Here is a 15,477-nt window from a genome sequence, read left to right as displayed (position 1 = left end):
CGCACTTCAAAATTTTGAAATGAATATAAATACAAGGCATACCACTGTTATTTACTCTGGTTTCTAATCAATACCCGGATAAATCTTTCGCCTTTTACTAAAGATTTCCGTGGTTAGGAGCATTGATGAGTCTATAATGACTTATTTTTTTTAACGCCCGGTCTTCTGATTGGGCACTTTGAATAAATGAAAAATTAAAAACGTCTGTATGCGGAAACAAAGATATTCTACTACTACATACTGACAACATTTGTAAAATGACAAACTGATAGTTTTTCGGTGGTTTTGGTAAGATTAGTGTGTATTTCAAAAAGATAAATCTCAAGCACAAGTAATAGATTAGAGGCGAATATGGTCGGGTAATTGCGTCTAGTTTAATGTCAACGGCCATACCACATAGAACTCACCCGGTCTCGTCAGCTCCCGGAAGTTAAGCTATGTCGGGTCCCGTTAGTACTTGGATGGGTGACCGCTTGGGAATACGGGATGCTGTTGGCATGGAATTATTTATTTTTGTGAATCCAATTGAATTGAAGTGCTTCCCAAGATGGGTGATACTACATGGACTACAATGTATTATTTTGGCATTAGTTGAAAATGGAAGGAACGTATTTTTTACTGGATATTGCCTACTAGACGTCCTCCAACCTCTTTGTTGCTGAAAGATATTTGAAACGCCGTGCGCGAAGCGCACGGCACAGCCGAGAGGCTACTAGACGTCCTCCAAACCTCTTTGTTGCTGAAAGATATTTGAAACGCCGTGCGCGAAGCGCACGGCACAGCCGAGAGGCTTGTACGTTGGTGGTTTCTTCGGGCAGCTCTATCTAATCTCTCTGGCTCTGAGATCCTTATGCAACGCAAGCTAAGTAAAGCGCGAAGCGCACGGCACAGCCGAGAGGCTTGTACGTTGGTGGTTTTCTTCGGGCAGCTCTATCTAATCTCTCTGACTCTGAGATCCTTATGCAACGCAAGCTAAGTAAGGGAAGCAATCGTTAGCCTTATGACACTTGGATTGTTGGCTCATTGATCGGACATCCCCGGAACGAGAAAATTAAAAATGACAGTTAGCCAAAAATAGTGGCGTTTGGAATATTATCAAATTTTATATTCGGTTGTCCCATTGACAAATGTACTTATATGTCCTCGTTTGTTTGGCTAAGGTTGGTGTGTATTTCGAACAGAAAGTACAGCCGAGAGGCTACTAGACGTCCTCCAACCTCTTTGTTGCTGAAAGATATTTGAAACGCCGTGCGCGAAGCGCACGGCACAGCCGAGAGGCTTGTACGTTGGTGGTTTCTTCGGGCAGCTCTATCTAATCTCTCTGGCTCTGAGATCCTTATGCAACGCAAGCTAAGGTAAAGCGCGAAGCGCACGGCACAGCCGAGAGGCTTGTACGTTGGTGGTTTCTTCGGGCAGCTCTATCTAATCTCTCTGACTCTGAGATCCTTATGCAACGCAAGCTAAGTAAGGGAAGCAATCGTTAGCCTTATGACACTTGGATTGTTGGCTCATTGATCGGACATCCCCGGAACGAGAAAATTAAAAATGACAGTTAGCCAAAAATAGTGGCGTTTGGGAAATATTATCAAATTTTATATTCGGTTGTCCATTGACAAATGTACTTATATGTCCTCGTTTTAACGTACAGCCGAGAGGCTTGTACGTTGGTGGTTTCTTCGGGCAGCTCTATCTAATCTCTCTGGCTCTGAGATCCTTATGCAACGCAAGCTAAGTAAAGCGCGAAGCGCACGACACAGCCGAGAGGCTTGTACGTTGGTGGTTTCTTCGGGCAGCTCTATCTAATCTCTCTGACTCTGAGATCCTTATGCAACGCAAGCTAAGTAAGGGAAGCAATCGTTAGCCTTATGACACTTGGATTGTTGGCTCATTGATCGGACATCCCCGGAACGAGAAAATTAAAAATGACAGTTAGCCAAAAATAGTGGCGTTTGGAAATATTATCAAATTTTATATTCGGTTGTCCATTGACAAATGTACTATATGTCCTCGTTTTAACGTACAGCCGAGAGGCTTGTACGTTGGTGGTTTCTTCGGGCAGCTCTATCTAATCTCTCTGGCTCTGAGATCCTTATGCAACGCAAGCTAAGTAAAGCGCGAAGCGCACGGCACAGCCGAGAGGCTTGTACGTTGGTGGTTTCTTCGGGCAGCTCTATCTAATCTCTCTGACTCTGAGATCCTTATGCAACGCAAGCTAAGTAAGGGAAGCAATCGTTAGCCTTATGACACTTGGATTGTTGGCTCATTGATCGGACATCCCCGGAACGAGAAAATTTAAAAATGACAGTTAGCCAAAAATAGTGGCGTTTGGAAATATTATCAAATTTTATATTCGGTTGTCCATTGACAAATGTACTTATATGTCCTCGTTTGTTTGGCTAAGGTTGGTGTGTATTTCGAACAGAAAGTAAGCAAGCATTAGAACTAGATTTAGAGGCGAATATGGTCGGGTAATGGCGACTGAATTGATGTCAACGGCCACACCACATAGAACTCACCCGGTCTCGTCAGCTCCCGGAAGTTAAGCTATGTCGGGTCCCGTTAGTACTTGGATGGGTGACCGCTTGGGAATACGGGATGCTGTTGGCATGGTGTAATTTTATTTTTGCTCCCCAAGTTAGATGAGACATGGAATATAATGTATTCTTTAGGTATTAGTTGAAAAGGGTATTGCTGGGACTTTGATTAATGATACCATATATTGTAGAACGCATGTTTGTTTGATCTCGGTAGTTTTAACGACAAAAAAAAAGATAGAGGTTTGGCTATTTTGTTGAGGCTGTTGCATGACGCCCACTCACTGGCACGATCCCACTACTGCCGAACACGGGAACTTTTGGCTGCTAGGTTTCCCTCCTGACCCACTACGCTCCTCCTTAGCTAACCTGCACCTACTAGATTCCTCTAGCAGATCCATGCTGATGTCAAGCTTAGTGCGGGCACCTGATCAACATGCGGTATCACGAAACAGGGCTCCTAAACTCAAGCCATCCACTCTACCAAGCCTCCCCGAAGCAGGATTATAGGTGCACGCCAAACACCCAGCTGATAAATGGGCTCTCAATCGATAATACATTACTGTAATAAATTGATTTGATGAGCACGCGGATTCTTTATTGTGTCCAAAATTGGTCTCGTCACTTGTTCTATAACTATTAAAGAGCTTCTCGGTGTTTCAATAAATGAACAAAATGCAAGACCTGACAATGTATGTACTGTGTGCGTCAAGTATTGCAAATCTCAATTTAATATTCCGAAATATCGATCTATGCACTGTAATTTACGCCAAAGCTCATTGATCGTACAAACCTTATTTAGAGTTCTGCAAAATAACATTGCATTTAAGATCATACTTCACAGGATCATTTCTGTAGTATATCTTGACTTGTTTCCCACCAGAAACTTGTCTCCTTTCAACCCACGATGACGAGTTAAGACGCTGGTTTCTGAGCGTGAAACAGGCTGTGAGTGTAGCTGTCTCGACAGCATCAAACACAGTCATTGAGGACCGTTTCCGTTAAATCCATGTGAAATAGCGGAAGGAAAACTAGCGTGTTCAGAGTGGTTGAGATGATAAAACAAATTTAAATTCTTGAAAATCTAAAGAGATACATCTTAATAATAATTCCAGGTATTCGTGTCCTTAAATCATCTGCTTGTATGGCAAAATAAATTGTGAAAGTGAGGTTGGTCAATTTGAGGATGTGTCATGACTTTATGATCGTATTGCATTCTTTTAGTTATTGTTATTTAATCATGATTAATTATCGTTCAGAGCTTTGTCGTCAGGTGGCGTGGCAAAGCCATATTCTGAAAAAAAAGGACCTAGTGTGATAACGAGAGTAAAATTTGCAACGCCTTCAGCGTAAATTGTATCTCCCTTAATACAGTATGAGCATAATAAAACAAATGAAAATGAACTTTATAAGCATCAAGTGGTCGCGTCTGGAAAAATGAACAACTCAATATTTTATAGCATTTCTTGAATGTTTTGAGTGATATGAGTATTCTTCGTACACCACCGGAAATGTGTTGAACCTCAGTGGTTATTTTGGGCAGTAATCCTTGTAACATTATCGCTTCTCGGCCTTTTGGCTAAGATCAAAGTGTAGTATCTGTTTCTTATCAGCTTAATATCTGATACGGGGTTCAAATGGACCCCAGAATATTAAACTGATTTTTGGCATACGGTGGGGAATACAGTGCTTGCACTGCTCCCGCCACGGGTTTGACCCGGTATTGCAGTACCTCCGGGATCGGCTCACCCTCTATGAGGGAGAACATATTGAATAAAACAGAAATTGTCTTAGCACCGTATAATAAAAGACCATGTATAATTGCAAAACTGTCATGTAGACATGTTTGTAATTTTTTCTAATTGTATTTTTTTCGTAATATCAAGGAAAAGCATAAAAAAATACGTACTTGATTGTGTTAACTAATTAGTACTGTTCATCTTTCGATGTGATGTTTTTTTTTAAAATATGAAGATGCGTGTATTTTCATATGAAAAGTCGATTTTCTTATTTTCTTATTTGCCAATTGGACGACCAAATGAAAAAAAACAAGCAATTTGTTTCTTGAAAAGTATTTGCAAAGATCAAGACCATGAAATAAATACTGAGCTTTATTTACTATATTTTGCTCGAGTTCGTAATTCAAGTCGATGAAAGAAAGTGGGTGGTATTCTCTAAACGTCAGTCAAATACTTGAACACTCTTTGTCAATATTGTTCTGCTGTATACAAAGTATTAAACAAAGTGAAAAAGCATCCACAATCATACTTACCTGGCTCAGAGGCAACCATGATCACCAAGGGTGGTTCCTCCAGGGCGAGGCCTTTCCATTGCACTAAGGATGGGCTGACCCTTGCGATTAATCCAAATGTGATTAACTCGGGAGTACAATTTTTGGTAGTGGGGGACTGCGTTCGCGCCGTTCCCTGAACACACTATAAATGTAAGAAAAATTCTTGTCATCTGCCGGAAGTTGAACCTAAATCTGGTCCCGTTAGTAAACGGTAGGGTTGACCGCTTGGGAATACGCGAAGCATCAGATTTTCTTTCTGGAAGAAACAACAAAGTAATGAAATTCATGTTTAGCTACTTTAATATAAATCATCATGGCCAATGGATTGGCCGTGATCGTCTAGTGGTTAGGACCCTACGTTGTGGTACCTACTAGATATGAATCCGTAGTAACCCAGGTTCGAATCCTGGTCACGGCACTGAAAACTGATTTTTTCACGTCAACACGCAGATTAACTATAAATTTTGTTTGGTTGGAAAGTAATGCTCGCTCACTTCAATAGTTCATAATGTGAAAAACAATTTGGAATGAAAACCTGAAATTCCCCCTCCCTTTTTTTGTGTGTGCAGGAAGTTGTTGAAATGTATGGAAGAAAAATACACATTTACAGAATTTCAAGTATTTGACCCGATATTAAGACAAAAATTATTTCATGTATGTAATGAACTGTCCCCTGTTGGTATTAGTCCAATGGGAGATGGAAATTAAAATTTGCCTAGGGTAATCTAAATGAATATTTCTGAACGAAATTGTTGGTCCAACACGTCCAAGCAGAACGAATTCAGCAAATGCTTAAGTAGACTTGCTTTTCTGATTATAATTTAGCTTTGCGCCAGTGGCAATATCATAACCAATGAGGGTCTCCCGAGGTGTGATTATTGCTAGTTGAAAACTTTAACCAATACCCCGCCACGGATGAAGTGAAATAATCTTTGTCGTCGGCAATTTTTGATAGCTCCATCAGGAGCATTTCAGCGTACAAGAAAAAAAAAAATTACAGTCAGTTAGAAAAATTGGAGTGTTGCATAGTGTGTTTATAACATTAAACGGTGAAAGTGAAATCGTATAAGTGATTTTTGTTTCCATTTAGTTGGTATTGCACGTCAGACAAGGCTGATTAATTCGTTCGCTGAAGGCCATTAATATCAGTCAGTTTGGAACATTGTGAACACGGGGGAAAATATTTGAAAAGGTGATTCCAAATGACAAGGTGAAAAGATTCCACCATGTTTAAAGGGAAGTTCAATAAATTGTTAACCGCTGTAGGGTGAATGTCGGGGTAAACATCTGATCCCACCACCTACGTGTTGGGCTTGTACCATAAAGATCGTTCATTTTTTTCAAAAATAACACTGCGCACAACTGTTTCGTTCAAAAACATGTTAACGAGCTTTATACATGATATTTACTTTAAAATAACTGTACCCATTGATAAAGAATTGCACAAGGATTTTGATATGTAAACGCATGTTTCGAAAAAAAACCTTACAAGCGCACTTCAAAATTTTGAAATGAATATAAATACAAGGCATACCACTGTTATTTACTCTGGTTTCTAATCAATACCCGGATAAATCTTTCGCCTTTTACTAAAGATTTCCGTGGTTAGGAGCATTGATGAGTCTATATGACTTATTTTTTTAACGCCCGGTCTTCTGATTGGGCACTTTGAATAAATGAAAAATTAAAAACGTCTGTATGCGGAAACAAAGATATTCTACTACTACATACTGACAACATTTGTAAAATGACAAACTGATAGTTTTTCGGTGGTTTTGGTAAGATTAGTGTGTATTTCAAAAAGATAAATCTCAAGCACAAGTAATAGATTAGAGGCGAATATGGTCGGGTAATTGCGTCTAGTTTAATGTCAACGGCCATACCACATAGAACTCACCCGGTCTCGTCAGCTCCCGGAAGTTAAGCTATGTCGGGTCCCGTTAGTACTTGGATGGGTGACCGCTTGGGAATACGGGATGCTGTTGGCATGGAATTATTTTATTTTTGTGAATCCAATTGAATTGAAGTGCTTCCCAAGATGGGTGATACTACATGGACTACAATGTATTATTTTGGCATTAGTTGAAAATGGAAGGAACGTATTTTTTACTGGATATTGCCTACTAGACGTCCTCCAACCTCTTTGTTGCTGAAAGATATTTGAAACGCCGTGCGCGAAGCGCACGGCACAGCCGAGAGGCTACTAGACGTCCTCCAACCTCTTTGTTGCTGAAAGATATTTGAAACGCCGTGCGCGAAGCGCACGGCACAGCCGAGAGGCTTGTACGTTGGTGGTTTCTTCGGGCAGCTCTATCTAATCTCTCTGGCTCTGAGATCCTTATGCAACGCAAGCTAAGTAAAGCGCGAAGCGCACGGCACAGCCGAGAGGCTTGTACGTTGGTGGTTTCTTCGGGCAGCTCTATCTAATCTCTCTGACTCTGAGATCCTTATGCAACGCAAGCTAAGTAAGGGAAGCAATCGTTAGCCTTATGACACTTGGATTGTTGGCTCATTGATCGGACATCCCCGGAACGAGAAAATTAAAAATGACAGTTAGCCAAAAATAGTGGCGTTTGGAAATATTATCAAATTTTATATTCGGTTGTCCATTGACAAATGTACTTATATGTCCTCGTTTGTTTGGCTAAGGTTGGTGTGTATTTCGAACAGAAAGTACAGCCGAGAGGCTACTAGACGTCCTCCAACCTCTTTGTTGCTGAAAGATATTTGAAACGCCGTGCGCGAAGCGCACGGCACAGCCGAGAGGCTTGTACGTTGGTGGTTTCTTCGGGCAGCTCTATCTAATCTCTCTGGCTCTGAGATCCTTATGCAACGCAAGCTAAGTAAAGCGCGAAGCGCACGGCACAGCCGAGAGGCTTGTACGTTGGTGGTTTCTTCGGGCAGCTCTATCTAATCTCTCTGACTCTGAGATCCTTATGCAACGCAAGCTAAGTAAGGGAAGCAATCGTTAGCCTTATGACACTTGGATTGTTGGCTCATTGATCGGACATCCCCGGAACGAGAAAATTAAAAATGACAGTTAGCCAAAAATAGTGGCGTTTGGAAATATTATCAAATTTTATATTCGGTTGTCCATTGACAAATGTACTTATATGTCCTCGTTTGTTTGGCTAAGGTTGGTGTGTATTTCGAACAGAAAGTACAGCCGAGAGGCTACTAGACGTCCTCCAACCTCTTTGTTGCTGAAAGATATTTGAAACGCCGTGCGCGAAGCGCACGGCACAGCCGAGAGGCTTGTACGTTGGTGGTTTCTTCGGGCAGCTCTATCTAATCTCTCTGGCTCTGAGATCCTTATGCAACGCAAGCTAAGTAAAGCGCGAAGCGCACGGCACAGCCGAGAGGCTTGTACGTTGGTGGTTTCTTCGGGCAGCTCTATCTAATCTCTCTGACTCTGAGATCCTTATGCAACGCAAGCTAAGTAAGGGAAGCAATCGTTAGCCTTATGACACTTGGATTGTTGGCTCATTGATCGGACATCCCCGGAACGAGAAAATTAAAAATGACAGTTAGCCAAAAATAGTGGCGTTTGGAAATATTATCAAATTTTATATTCGGTTGTCCATTGACAAATGTACTTATATGTCCTCGTTTTAACGTACAGCCGAGAGGCTTGTACGTTGGTGGTTTCTTCGGGCAGCTCTATCTAATCTCTCTGGCTCTGAGATCCTTATGCAACGCAAGCTAAGTAAAGCGCGAAGCGCACGACACAGCCGAGAGGCTTGTACGTTGGTGGTTTCTTCGGGCAGCTCTATCTAATCTCTCTGACTCTGAGATCCTTATGCAACGCAAGCTAAGTAAGGGAAGCAATCGTTAGCCTTATGACACTTGGATTGTTGGCTCATTGATCGGACATCCCCGGAACGAGAAAATTAAAAATGACAGTTAGCCAAAAATAGTGGCGTTTGGAAATATTATCAAATTTTATATTCGGTTGTCCATTGACAAATGTACTTATATGTCCTCGTTTTAACGTACAGCCGAGAGGCTTGTACGTTGGTGGTTTCTTCGGGCAGCTCTATCTAATCTCTCTGGCTCTGAGATCCTTATGCAACGCAAGCTAAGTAAAGCGCGAAGCGCACGGCACAGCCGAGAGGCTTGTACGTTGGTGGTTTCTTCGGGCAGCTCTATCTAATCTCTCTGACTCTGAGATCCTTATGCAACGCAAGCTAAGTAAGGGAAGCAATCGTTAGCCTTATGACACTTGGATTGTTGGCTCATTGATCGGACATCCCCGGAACGAGAAAATTAAAAATGACAGTTAGCCAAAAATAGTGGCGTTTGGAAATATTATCAAATTTTATATTCGGTTGTCCATTGACAAATGTACTTATATGTCCTCGTTTGTTTGGCTAAGGTTGGTGTGTATTTCGAACAGAAAGTACAGCCGAGAGGCTACTAGACGTCCTCCAACCTCTTTGTTGCTGAAAGATATTTGAAACGCCGTGCGCGAAGCGCACGGCACAGCCGAGAGGCTTGTACGTTGGTGGTTTCTTCGGGCAGCTCTATCTAATCTCTCTGGCTCTGAGATCCTTATGCAACGCAAGCTAAGTAAAGCGCGAAGCGCACGGCACAGCCGAGAGGCTTGTACGTTGGTGGTTTCTTCGGGCAGCTCTATCTAATCTCTCTGACTCTGAGATCCTTATGCAACGCAAGCTAAGTAAGGGAAGCAATCGTTAGCCTTATGACACTTGGATTGTTGGCTCATTGATCGGACATCCCCGGAACGAGAAAATTAAAAATGACAGTTAGCCAAAAATAGTGGCGTTTGGAAATATTATCAAATTTTATATTCGGTTGTCCATTGACAAATGTACTTATATGTCCTCGTTTTAACGTACAGCCGAGAGGCTTGTACGTTGGTGGTTTCTTCGGGCAGCTCTATCTAATCTCTCTGGCTCTGAGATCCTTATGCAACGCAAGCTAAGTAAAGCGCGAAGCGCACGACACAGCCGAGAGGCTTGTACGTTGGTGGTTTCTTCGGGCAGCTCTATCTAATCTCTCTGACTCTGAGATCCTTATGCAACGCAAGCTAAGTAAGGGAAGCAATCGTTAGCCTTATGACACTTGGATTGTTGGCTCATTGATCGGACATCCCCGGAACGAGAAAATTAAAAATGACAGTTAGCCAAAAATAGTGGCGTTTGGAAATATTATCAAATTTTATATTCGGTTGTCCATTGACAAATGTACTTATATGTCCTCGTTTTAACGTACAGCCGAGAGGCTTGTACGTTGGTGGTTTCTTCGGGCAGCTCTATCTAATCTCTCTGGCTCTGAGATCCTTATGCAACGCAAGCTAAGTAAAGCGCGAAGCGCACGGCACAGCCGAGAGGCTTGTACGTTGGTGGTTTCTTCGGGCAGCTCTATCTAATCTCTCTGACTCTGAGATCCTTATGCAACGCAAGCTAAGTAAGGGAAGCAATCGTTAGCCTTATGACACTTGGATTGTTGGCTCATTGATCGGACATCCCCGGAACGAGAAAATTAAAAATGACAGTTAGCCAAAAATAGTGGCGTTTGGAAATATTATCAAATTTTATATTCGGTTGTCCATTGACAAATGTACTTATATGTCCTCGTTTGTTTGGCTAAGGTTGGTGTGTATTTCGAACAGAAAGTACAGCCGAGAGGCTACTAGACGTCCTCCAACCTCTTTGTTGCTGAAAGATATTTGAAACGCCGTGCGCGAAGCGCACGGCACAGCCGAGAGGCTTGTACGTTGGTGGTTTCTTCGGGCAGCTCTATCTAATCTCTCTGGCTCTGAGATCCTTATGCAACGCAAGCTAAGTAAAGCGCGAAGCGCACGGCACAGCCGAGAGGCTTGTACGTTGGTGGTTTCTTCGGGCAGCTCTATCTAATCTCTCTGACTCTGAGATCCTTATGCAACGCAAGCTAAGTAAGGGAAGCAATCGTTAGCCTTATGACACTTGGATTGTTGGCTCATTGATCGGACATCCCCGGAACGAGAAAATTAAAAATGACAGTTAGCCAAAAATAGTGGCGTTTGGAAATATTATCAAATTTTATATTCGGTTGTCCATTGACAAATGTACTTATATGTCCTCGTTTGTTTGGCTAAGGTTGGTGTGTATTTCGAACAGAAAGTACAGCCGAGAGGCTACTAGACGTCCTCCAACCTCTTTGTTGCTGAAAGATATTTGAAACGCCGTGCGCGAAGCGCACGGCACAGCCGAGAGGCTTGTACGTTGGTGGTTTCTTCGGGCAGCTCTATCTAATCTCTCTGGCTCTGAGATCCTTATGCAACGCAAGCTAAGTAAAGCGCGAAGCGCACGGCACAGCCGAGAGGCTTGTACGTTGGTGGTTTCTTCGGGCAGCTCTATCTAATCTCTCTGACTCTGAGATCCTTATGCAACGCAAGCTAAGTAAGGGAAGCAATCGTTAGCCTTATGACACTTGGATTGTTGGCTCATTGATCGGACATCCCCGGAACGAGAAAATTAAAAATGACAGTTAGCCAAAAATAGTGGCGTTTGGAAATATTATCAAATTTTATATTCGGTTGTCCATTGACAAATGTACTTATATGTCCTCGTTTTAACGTACAGCCGAGAGGCTTGTACGTTGGTGGTTTCTTCGGGCAGCTCTATCTAATCTCTCTGGCTCTGAGATCCTTATGCAACGCAAGCTAAGTAAAGCGCGAAGCGCACGACACAGCCGAGAGGCTTGTACGTTGGTGGTTTCTTCGGGCAGCTCTATCTAATCTCTCTGACTCTGAGATCCTTATGCAACGCAAGCTAAGTAAGGGAAGCAATCGTTAGCCTTATGACACTTGGATTGTTGGCTCATTGATCGGACATCCCCGGAACGAGAAAATTAAAAATGACAGTTAGCCAAAAATAGTGGCGTTTGGAAATATTATCAAATTTTATATTCGGTTGTCCATTGACAAATGTACTTATATGTCCTCGTTTTAACGTACAGCCGAGAGGCTTGTACGTTGGTGGTTTCTTCGGGCAGCTCTATCTAATCTCTCTGGCTCTGAGATCCTTATGCAACGCAAGCTAAGTAAAGCGCGAAGCGCACGGCACAGCCGAGAGGCTTGTACGTTGGTGGTTTCTTCGGGCAGCTCTATCTAATCTCTCTGACTCTGAGATCCTTATGCAACGCAAGCTAAGTAAGGGAAGCAATCGTTAGCCTTATGACACTTGGATTGTTGGCTCATTGATCGGACATCCCCGGAACGAGAAAATTAAAAATGACAGTTAGCCAAAAATAGTGGCGTTTGGAAATATTATCAAATTTTATATTCGGTTGTCCATTGACAAATGTACTTATATGTCCTCGTTTGTTTGGCTAAGGTTGGTGTGTATTTCGAACAGAAAGTACAGCCGAGAGGCTACTAGACGTCCTCCAACCTCTTTGTTGCTGAAAGATATTTGAAACGCCGTGCGCGAAGCGCACGGCACAGCCGAGAGGCTTGTACGTTGGTGGTTTCTTCGGGCAGCTCTATCTAATCTCTCTGGCTCTGAGATCCTTATGCAACGCAAGCTAAGTAAAGCGCGAAGCGCACGGCACAGCCGAGAGGCTTGTACGTTGGTGGTTTCTTCGGGCAGCTCTATCTAATCTCTCTGACTCTGAGATCCTTATGCAACGCAAGCTAAGTAAGGGAAGCAATCGTTAGCCTTATGACACTTGGATTGTTGGCTCATTGATCGGACATCCCCGGAACGAGAAAATTAAAAATGACAGTTAGCCAAAAATAGTGGCGTTTGGAAATATTATCAAATTTTATATTCGGTTGTCCATTGACAAATGTACTTATATGTCCTCGTTTGTTTGGCTAAGGTTGGTGTGTATTTCGAACAGAAAGTAAGCAAGCATTAGAACTAGATTTAGAGGCGAATATGGTCGGGTAATGGCGACTGAATTGATGTCAACGGCCACACCACATAGAACTCACCCGGTCTCGTCAGCTCCCGGAAGTTAAGCTATGTCGGGTCCCGTTAGTACTTGGATGGGTGACCGCTTGGGAATACGGGATGCTGTTGGCATGGTGTAATTTTATTTTTGCTCCCCAAGTTAGATGAGACATGGAATATAATGTATTCTTTAGGTATTAGTTGAAAAGGGTATTGCTGGGACTTTGATTAATGATACCATATATTGTAGAACGCATGTTTGTTTGATCTCGGTAGTTTTAACGACAAAAAAAAAGATAGAGGTTTGGCTATTTTGTTGAGGCTGTTGCATGACGCCCACTCACTGGCACGATCCCACTACTGCCGAACACGGGAACTTTTGGCTGCTAGGTTTCCCTCCTGACCCACTACGCTCCTCCTTAGCTAACCTGCACCTACTAGATTCCTCTAGCAGATCCATGCTGATGTCAAGCTTAGTGCGGGCACCTGATCAACATGCGGTATCACGAAACAGGGCTCCTAAACTCAAGCCATCCACTCTACCAAGCCTCCCCGAAGCAGGATTATAGGTGCACGCCAAACACCCAGCTGATAAATGGGCTCTCAATCGATAATACATTACTGTAATAAATTGATTTGATGAGCACGCGGATTCTTTATTGTGTCCAAAATTGGTCTCGTCACTTGTTCTATAACTATTAAAGAGCTTCTCGGTGTTTCAATAAATGAACAAAATGCAAGACCTGACAATGTATGTACTGTGTGCGTCAAGTATTGCAAATCTCAATTTAATATTCCGAAATATCGATCTATGCACTGTAATTTACGCCAAAGCTCATTGATCGTACAAACCTTATTTAGAGTTCTGCAAAATAACATTGCATTTAAGATCATACTTCACAGGATCATTTCTGTAGTATATCTTGACTTGTTTCCCACCAGAAACTTGTCTCCTTTCAACCCACGATGACGAGTTAAGACGCTGGTTTCTGAGCGTGAAACAGGCTGTGAGTGTAGCTGTCTCGACAGCATCAAACACAGTCATTGAGGACCGTTTCCGTTAAATCCATGTGAAATAGCGGAAGGAAACTAGCGTGTTCAGAGTGGTTGAGATGATAAAACAAATTTAAATTCTTGAAAATCTAAAGAGATACATCTTAATAATAATTCCAGGTATTCGTGTCCTTAAATCATCTGCTTGTATGGCAAAATAAATTGTGAAAGTGAGGTTGGTCAATTTGAGGATGTGTCATGACTTTATGATCGTATTGCATTCTTTTAGTTATTGTTATTTAATCATGATTAATTATCGTTCAGAGCTTTTGTCGTCAGGTGGCGTGGCAAAGCCATATTCTGAAAAAAAAAGGACCTAGTGTGATAACGAGAGTAAAATTTGCAACGCCTTCAGCGTAAATTGTATCTCCCTTAATACAGTATGAGCATAATAAAACAAATGAAAATGAACTTTATAAGCATCAAGTGGTCGCGTCTGGAAAAATGAACAACTCAATATTTTATAGCATTTCTTGAATGTTTTGAGTGATATGAGTATTCTTCGTACACCACCGGAAATGTGTTGAACCTCAGTGGTTATTTTGGGCAGTAATCCTTGTAACATTATCGCTTCTCGGCCTTTTGGCTAAGATCAAAGTGTAGTATCTGTTCTTATCAGCTTAATATCTGATACGGGTTCAAATGGACCCCAGAATATTAAACTGATTTTTGGCATACGGTGGGAATACAGTGCTTGCACTGCTCCCGCCACGGGTTGACCCGGTATTGCAGTACCTCCGGGATCGGCTCACCCTCTATGAGGGAGAACATATTGAATAAAACAGAAATTGTCTTAGCACCGTATAATAAAAGACCATGTATAATTGCAAAACTGTCATGTAGACATGTTTGTAATTTTTTCTAATTGTATTTTTTTCGTAATATCAAGAAAAGCATAAAAAAATACGTACTTGATTGTGTTAACTAATTAGTACTGTTCATCTTTCGATGTGATGTTTTTTTTTAAAATATGAAGATGCGTGTATTTTCATATGAAAAGTCGATTTTCTTATTTTCTTATTTGCCAATTGGACGACCAAATGAAAAAAAACAAGCAATTTGTTTCTTGAAAAGTATTTGCAAAGATCAAGACCATGAAATAAATACTGAGCTTTATTTACTATATTTTGCTCGAGTTCGTAATTCAAGTCGATGAAAGAAAGTGGGTGGTATTCTCTAAACGTCAGTCAAATACTTGAACACTCTTTGTCAATATTGTTCTGCTGTATACAAAGTATTAAACAAAGTGAAAAAGCATCCACAATCATACTTACCTGGCTCAGAGGCAACCATGATCACCAAGGTGGTTCCTCCAGGGCGAGGCCTTTCCATTGCACTAAGGATGGGCTGACCCTTGCGATTAATCCAAATGTGATTAACTCGGGAGTACAATTTTTGGTAGTGGGGGACTGCGTTCGCGCCGTTCCCTGAACACACTATAAATGTAAGAAAAATTCTTGTCATCTGCCGGAAGTTGAACTAAATCTGGTCCCGTTAGTAAACGGTAGGGTTGACCGCTTGGGAATACGCGAAGCATCAGATTTTCTTTCTGGGAAGAAACAACAAAGTAATGAAATTCATGTTTAGCTACTTTAATATAAATCATCATGGCCAATGGATTGGCCGTGATCGTCTAGTGGTTAGGACCCTACGTTGTGGTACCTACTAGATATGAATCCGTAGTAACCCAGGTTCG

General features: G+C 41.9%; 13 non-coding genes across 13 annotated transcripts; all 13 read left to right on the top strand.

The window, feature by feature from the left end:
* The first annotated feature begins 51 nt into the window (after positions 1–51).
* LOC124319329 lies at positions 52–176 on the top strand. Its single transcript, XR_006913030.1, has one exon. It is a non-coding gene; the product is annotated as a U5 spliceosomal RNA (small nuclear RNA).
* A 203-nt stretch (positions 177–379) lies between these two features.
* On the top strand, positions 380–498 carry LOC124319331. Its single transcript, XR_006913033.1, has one exon. It is a non-coding gene; the product is annotated as a 5S ribosomal RNA (ribosomal RNA).
* A 1,990-nt stretch (positions 499–2,488) lies between these two features.
* LOC124319302 lies at positions 2,489–2,607 on the top strand. Its single transcript, XR_006913002.1, has one exon. It is a non-coding gene; the product is annotated as a 5S ribosomal RNA (ribosomal RNA).
* Positions 2,608–3,361: 754 nt separating this feature from the next.
* Positions 3,362–3,584, top strand: LOC124319319. The gene has a single exon (XR_006913018.1). It is a non-coding gene; the product is annotated as a small nucleolar RNA U3 (small nucleolar RNA).
* Positions 3,585–4,093: 509 nt separating this feature from the next.
* On the top strand, positions 4,094–4,288 carry LOC124319313. The gene has a single exon (XR_006913013.1). It is a non-coding gene; the product is annotated as a U2 spliceosomal RNA (small nuclear RNA).
* A 510-nt stretch (positions 4,289–4,798) lies between these two features.
* LOC124319307 lies at positions 4,799–4,963 on the top strand. Its single transcript, XR_006913006.1, has one exon. It is a non-coding gene; the product is annotated as a U1 spliceosomal RNA (small nuclear RNA).
* A 687-nt stretch (positions 4,964–5,650) lies between these two features.
* LOC124319324 lies at positions 5,651–5,794 on the top strand. Its single transcript, XR_006913024.1, has one exon. It is a non-coding gene; the product is annotated as a U4 spliceosomal RNA (small nuclear RNA).
* Positions 5,795–6,370: 576 nt separating this feature from the next.
* LOC124319328 lies at positions 6,371–6,493 on the top strand. Its single transcript, XR_006913029.1, has one exon. It is a non-coding gene; the product is annotated as a U5 spliceosomal RNA (small nuclear RNA).
* A 203-nt stretch (positions 6,494–6,696) lies between these two features.
* Positions 6,697–6,815, top strand: LOC124319330. Its single transcript, XR_006913031.1, has one exon. It is a non-coding gene; the product is annotated as a 5S ribosomal RNA (ribosomal RNA).
* A 5,926-nt stretch (positions 6,816–12,741) lies between these two features.
* LOC124319301 lies at positions 12,742–12,860 on the top strand. Its single transcript, XR_006913001.1, has one exon. It is a non-coding gene; the product is annotated as a 5S ribosomal RNA (ribosomal RNA).
* Positions 12,861–13,614: 754 nt separating this feature from the next.
* On the top strand, positions 13,615–13,836 carry LOC124319317. The gene has a single exon (XR_006913016.1). It is a non-coding gene; the product is annotated as a small nucleolar RNA U3 (small nucleolar RNA).
* Positions 13,837–14,347: 511 nt separating this feature from the next.
* Positions 14,348–14,538, top strand: LOC124319312. The gene has a single exon (XR_006913012.1). It is a non-coding gene; the product is annotated as a U2 spliceosomal RNA (small nuclear RNA).
* A 509-nt stretch (positions 14,539–15,047) lies between these two features.
* Positions 15,048–15,211, top strand: LOC124319306. Its single transcript, XR_006913005.1, has one exon. It is a non-coding gene; the product is annotated as a U1 spliceosomal RNA (small nuclear RNA).
* The last annotated feature ends 266 nt before the right edge of the window (positions 15,212–15,477 follow it).

Source organism: Daphnia pulicaria, unplaced genomic scaffold (genome assembly GCF_021234035.1).
Source record: "Daphnia pulicaria isolate SC F1-1A unplaced genomic scaffold, SC_F0-13Bv2 h1tg000151l, whole genome shotgun sequence".
Taxonomy (NCBI): Eukaryota; Metazoa; Arthropoda; class Branchiopoda; order Diplostraca; family Daphniidae; genus Daphnia; species Daphnia pulicaria.
The sequence above is the reverse complement of the archived record's forward strand: the minus strand, read 5'-3'. Positions and strand labels throughout refer to the sequence as shown.